The following is a 6,606-nucleotide window of genomic DNA, read 5'->3' as shown; positions in this document are numbered from 1 at the left end:
AATAGTGTTATAAATAAAACATTTGATAAGAAAATAACAAAATGAAAATCAATAAAATAACAGCTCCTGAGTCTGCCAGCAATGTCTATAAATATTTGAGCGTTATTACTTAAAAATGTTTTCGTTAGAAGATACCTGCGACTTACCTAGAATTTGTCTTCTGAATGACAACCCTATAGTTACAATGCAGAGTAAATAATTATTCATGGTTTGAACTCAAGAAAAAAGAATTATTTGTTACTGTTTGTCAGATTCTAGCCCAAACTGAGGTCCAAGCAGAGTTGGTGGGCTGTTGGCAGGTAGCTGGAAAAACTTGCGGAATCGTAGGCACTTTTGACATGACCTTATTCTCTCTCTGGGTGCCAGCCATATGTACAGCATCAGCGGGGTAGTTAAACCTTTTACAGGCAATAGTGGATTCAAGCCAAGCACAGGCTCATGTGAATGGTCACCTAATGTGCCTCACGTGGCATGGTTACATAATGTGTAGAGTTGTGCGCCTGCGTTCCAAACCCACTGAGTCATCCTGTGCCAGAAGGCTGCCTCAGCCTACTCCCGACTAAAATGCAGCCATTTCCCTTACACTCCATCCCCTAGGCTGAGGGGAGTCTTTCAGGTAGGGATACGTGCCCATAGGGTGGAGCCCTGAATTCATAACCCACAACAACAATACAGAGAGCAACAGCTCATTACTAGGATCCCAGCTATGCTACTTAGGACTATTAATGCCCGGCGTAGGCCAGAGCCCAGAGATGTCCACCATCTCTGCAGGGGGTTACCAGTAAGGCTCTCAACCACCCTGATCTCCCATGAGACCTCTTGCAGGGCTGCTGTTATGTTCTGCCAATTGTCAGGGATAAAGGTACAACACTGTGTTCCTAAAAGAGCACAGGTGCCTCCTTGTGCAGCAGGTTACTGTGTCTAAGCACATTCAGTTTTGCAACACCACCTTTCTCATCTGATGAGCCTCATCCATTAACAGGAGGAGGGCCACTTGGGTGTAATTCAGAGCCCGGGTGGTGTGCTCTGCAAGAGAGGTAACTTGTGCTTCTACAGTTGTGACACCCACTCCAGGGATAGTCACTGTCAAGGGGTAGAACCACCAAGGGGCTCGTCGCACTCAGAAACGAGAGTGTAGTGCCTCCCAGTTACACAGTGTCTGGGCAATGTGGACAGAACAGTGGCAGGTACATAAGACCACCCCCAGGTCCAACATTTAGTCCAGTTCACTGGTAGGTAAGGCCACCCTGTGTCCCCACAGACCCATGAACTCCCAGGGGGCACAAAGTCCATTGGGGCCCAACCTTGGTGGGGCTGCTTGTTCCAGCATACCTTCAGTATGGTGACGTGTTATGTTTACACAGGCCGTGATGGGTACCCATCCCACAGTAGTGTTAGCCCAATGTTGCTTTATGCACTGTGACACCTGGGCTGGGGGTACCACATGTTCCCCCACTAGCCAGCCCCAGCCATCATAAATGCTATGGGCCAGTCAGGTGATGGGAGCACCATGGATCTTGCAGCATCCTTTGTCTAAAGCTTGCCGCGTTGCATTCCAGTTGTCAACCATGGGACCCCAAGTCTCCAGCCAGGTCCAGTTCTCTGCAGTCACTGAATGTATATGCCAAGGCAAGTCATCTGCAGCTGCTGCTGGAAGGGCAGTGCAGACCCAAAAGTTGGAAACATTGGTCACCTCAGCATAGGTGTGGGTGCAGTTTACAATGCAGTTGGAGCATGTTAACCTATGGCCAAAATGGTAGAGCAGGCACAGCTACGAACAGGTAAATCATGTCCCTCAGGCAAAAATACAGGCTAACTTTTCATCCATGGATAACAATGCAGCTGCCAAGAGCTTCTGCCCTGGGCGATGGTACTACACCTTCCCAGCTCCTCATGGTTACTATGGGTCCAGTATGTATGCCAAAGCCAAGCAAAGTCAAGGAGGAGCTCATAGTAGACCATGCAGACAGTACTTATGTCTCCCAGAGGAGCGTTTCTTCCCTGGCCATTGCCCTAAGAACAGTCAACCAAGGGTGACATGCATTTAACGCCCAAGGAGTGACATGCAAGTCATACTGTAGGCCCTCCCCACAGGGAGCTACAATGGTCAACCACCAGCAGGGGAGCCTGGAGGGTCCATGCCCACAGCCAGGTTTTCTGTTCCCCTCCCTTCAGGGGCGTTGGGGCAGGCAACAAAAGGTTACCGTTCGTCCCCATACCTGGTCGGAGGAGGTCATCCTTAGTGTGTATCTGCAACTGAATAGGGGTGGTGGCCCAGTATAACAAAGCCTCCGCAAGGGCCAGGCCATATTTCCGTGGCCATTCATTCAAGGTTTGAACCACCAGGTCCAGCTTGGAACTCCAGCCCTGCAAAGACAGGGGTGTGACATGCAAGCATAAACCATTCTTCAAGAGCCCTTTATATCACTCAATCATACCCACAGCTTGTGGGTTGTATGGCACATGGAATCCCCACTTTATGTCCATTTGTTGTGCCCATTGTTGTACCTGTTGTCCAGTGAAATGGGTTCCCCTATCACTCTCTACAGCCAGAGGGCAACCATACAGGGTACATAAGTGTTGCAAGCCCCGGAGGATGTGCTGTTGATTGGCCACCCTGCAAGGGTAGATGTACAACAGGCAGGCCTGTGACCATGTCCACAGCTGTTAGCACATGTGTATATCCTTGCAATTTTGGCAGCAGCCCAATGTAGTCTACTTACCACCCAGTCAAGGTCACTTGCCCTATTGTCACTTGTGTAACAATGGGCAGATGCCTCCATCTAGGGTATGACTGAGTACATGCTGGGCATTTCTGATGAGCCTCCCAAATATCTTGCATCGGCAGGGACAGACTCCAGCGCTTATTGCCCTGTTACATCAGTTTGCCCCCAGCATGTCCCAGTTTCTGGTGTAGCCACAAGGCCACATCTTATGTAGGTGCCGACTAAACATTGGACCTTGGTCAAGACATCTGCCTCAACATTACCAAGAGGGGCCAAAGGCATATGACCTGACACATGATAAATAGTTACATCTTACTGATGATCCATTTCCCAGAGGTCTTGCCACATCACTTGGCTCCACATAGGTGAGTGGCCGACTAGCCAATTTTGTATTTTCCAAGTAGTTAACCACAAGGTTAAGCCTAGAGAGACTGCCCAACTATTGGTACAGATTACCATAGATATCTGCTCCTTAGTGATCACCATCTATACTGCTCTAAGTTCAACCCATTGGCTACTTTGCCCACACCCAGTTTCAAATCATATGGTGTCTGTACTAGGTTGCACTGCAGCAGTGGTCCAGGCAGCATTAGATCCTTGACTAGATCCATCTGTGTACCATGCCCCATGGGGAATGGGGGTTACCCTTCCTTAAACAGTGATGGCTTGGGGTCCAGGGGTGCCTCAGGCCCTACGGCCTCTTGCATTAGGTCTATGGGTTCCAAGACCTCTTGCAACTCTGCTGCTAAGGGTCTTGTACTCAGCAAACTTCACTGCTCCAAGTAGGTGCCCCACTTTGCCAAAGTGGATGTCTGCGCCATCCCAGTCCAGGGGGACATTACTCATGAATGCACCCATCCTGCTGTTGGGTAAGCCATCCACGTGATGACTGTAGCCCATTCTGTCACACTCTCACAAGACTGAAGTGCAGCATATACAGCTGCTAGCTGTTTCTCTATCAAGGACTGTTGGAGCTCAGCTCCTTTCCATAGTTGGGACCAAAAGCCTACTAGTGTTCTCAGGCACCGTGTGCTGCCACAGGCCCCAACCGAAACCATCTGTGGTCACATGCACATCCAGCTCAAACAGGTGCCCCTGGTCAACTACCGATAGGGCTTGTGCCTGCTGAATAGCCTGCTTGGCTGCCAGGAAAGCAGTCTCAGCCATATCATCCCAATTCCAGGTAGCTCCCTTCTTTGTTAACCATGCAACGGTTTTATTATTTGAGCTAAATGGGGTCGAAATGCTCACCAGTACCCCAGGAGGCCCACAAAAGTTTGCAGCTGCTTCACTGTGGTGGGCCAGAGCTATGCCTGAGTTTTGTCAGTAATACCTTCTGGTGGGTCGAAATGCTCACCAGTACCCCAGGAGGCCCACAAAAGTTTGCAGCTGCTTCACTGTGGTGGGCCAGAGCTATGCCTGAGTTTTGTCAGTAATACCTTCTGGTATGGCCGTCATCTAACCCAACCAGGTAACTCCCAAGAATTTGGCAGATAATCCAGACCCTAGGACCTTGGATTCATGGCCCAACTGCATGCTGCCAAATGTTGTCACGAGAGGAGCACCGCCACATCTAAATCTACAAGAGAATAAGAGGTTAACATAATATCATCCATATAATGGAATAGGTGGACCCCTTATGGACATTGCCAAGTGACTAAATCCGTGACAACAAGACCATGACACATGGTGGGGCTATGCACATAGCACTGTGGCAACATTGTAAAAGTCCATTGTTGCCCTTCCCACGTGCAGGCAAACTGTTCCTGGCTCTTGGAGCAATGTCGATGAAGAAAAATGCATTGACCAAGTCCACTACATAGTGGTACTGTCCCAGTTCCATTGTCAAGCATTCCATCAAATCCATGGTTGACGGTACAGCTGCACGCAAAGAGGGTGTTACTTTATTCAGTTCCTGATAGTTTACCGTCATCTGCCAAGTTCCATCAAACTTTCTAACTAGCCACACTGGAGAATTGTAGGAGCTGTGGATGCCACACACTATCCGCACCTCCTCCAGCTTTTTAATTGTCTCAGTTATCTTTGTATGCCCACCCAGCAAATGGCATTGGTGGGTGGAAGTAACCAGTTAGGGTTGTGGTAGGACCTGAGGCTGGTGATGCTTATGTCTGTGCAGCACCAGCTTCACCAGATGCACTCGAAGTCTGAATTCCCTGGCTGGGGTTTGTAACGTCAGGCCATGTAAAATGTCCACCCCCAGGATGTATTCAGGTCTGAGGGAGACATACACAGTACATAAATAGGGAGCCAAGCGACCAGTGCCGAGGTACAGAGACACAGGTTTCACTTTCAGTGACCAGCCTCCACAACCATCAATGTAACAGCATTGCCCGGAAACTTATCTGATTCCCATACACAAGGCTACAATCTGTGCCAATATTTACCAACACTGGCACCTGCTCTAAGTTAGTGGGAGACCGGTGAATTGCTAATTCTACATGTGGCCACTGGTCATCTGGTGTCCCCCCAAGCTGGGCACTTTGGCCAGTTCCCTAATCAAACAGGAAAGGCGCTACATTTCAACCTGGCTGCAGCAAGTAGTCCTTGAGTTGGAGCACTTGGGAGGGAATGGGTCACGCAGCAATGTCCTTCTTCCCCTTCGTGTTTTCCAGAATTGCTTCTCTGGAGACAACTGTCTCCACAAAGTTAAGACTACTTCATTGGGCAGCTTATTGATTTTTTTCTCAGTCAACCCTGGCCAAAATCAAATCCATCCACATCTGTGAGCGTGTCACTCACTGGGGCCCCCTCTTTGCCCATGGGGGAGCCCTCTGTGGACAGGGCACCTTCCTCTTCCTTATGATGTGGATCCCTCAGTACCACCGACAGCCTTCTGCTTCCCAGAGAGCAGCCATAGCAGTGGTCACTTCATTTATGTGGTGCCCTCCCTACAGGGTGAGGACAGCAGCTAGGAAGCCAAAGGCACTCAGAGGTGCAGAGGTAAACGTTCATCATCTGGCCCCGGATATTCAGATCACACATAGCCTGCCACATAACCACTGCCCAGATGACTTGCACTAAATCAGCACATGACTGCCATTTACTCAGTTTCAGATATTTCACCAATGTCATTTCACACAGTCCATATGGCTGCCCAAAGCCACTCAATCAGGGTGTGGTCACTTTGCCTTGCCACTAACCACCTGCTCACTTGCAACCACTGAAGGAGGGAGAGGAGTCATGATGGAGCCGAGTCATGATGGAGGCCAGCTTTTCCATCCCAGAGGCAGAACAGGAGATACTATCTACTCCCTCATCCCACAAATGAAGCATCCAGGTAGGCAGGGGTTCCCCTGGAAGCTGACAGCCCTACTTGCCTAATTCCTGCAACTCAGTTGGGGTATAGGCAATATATGAATTTTGTTGTGTTACCACTCTGGGAGGGGGTCCCTGAGCCCACCCTTGGGGCCCCAATGGCTATTCATGATCTACCTTCTGATGTACCACTGAGCAAGCCCACAACAGAGGTCCCTCTTCCACAGTATCAGACTGAGTGAGGATCTTCGGCCAACACAACAGACCCAGGCCTCGAAGCCTCACTCCTTGTTGGTGCTCTGTGCTTCCAGCTGCTTCAGTGCCTTCTCTATGCGCTGAAGCATGACCCATCTAACACTGCCCATGTTTCCAACAGAGCCCATCCGAGCAGCACAGCTGCCACTGGGTACCACAGCCCATGTTCTGGCCACATGGCCGACCCAGAATCAGCAGGGACCAAAGGCTCACTCACCTCAGGATCCTGCTCACCGCATCAGTTGTCAGGTTCTAGCCCAAGCTGAGGTCCGAAGGGAGCCAGTGGACAGGTGGTCGGTAGCTGGAAAAACACTCAAGGAATCATAGGCAGTTTCGACAAGGCTTTATT

This window comes from Colobus angolensis, unplaced genomic scaffold (genome assembly GCF_000951035.1).
Source record: "Colobus angolensis palliatus isolate OR3802 unplaced genomic scaffold, Cang.pa_1.0 Scaffold231, whole genome shotgun sequence".
Taxonomy (NCBI): Eukaryota; Metazoa; Chordata; class Mammalia; order Primates; family Cercopithecidae; genus Colobus; species Colobus angolensis.
This window is presented reverse-complemented; position numbering follows the sequence as displayed.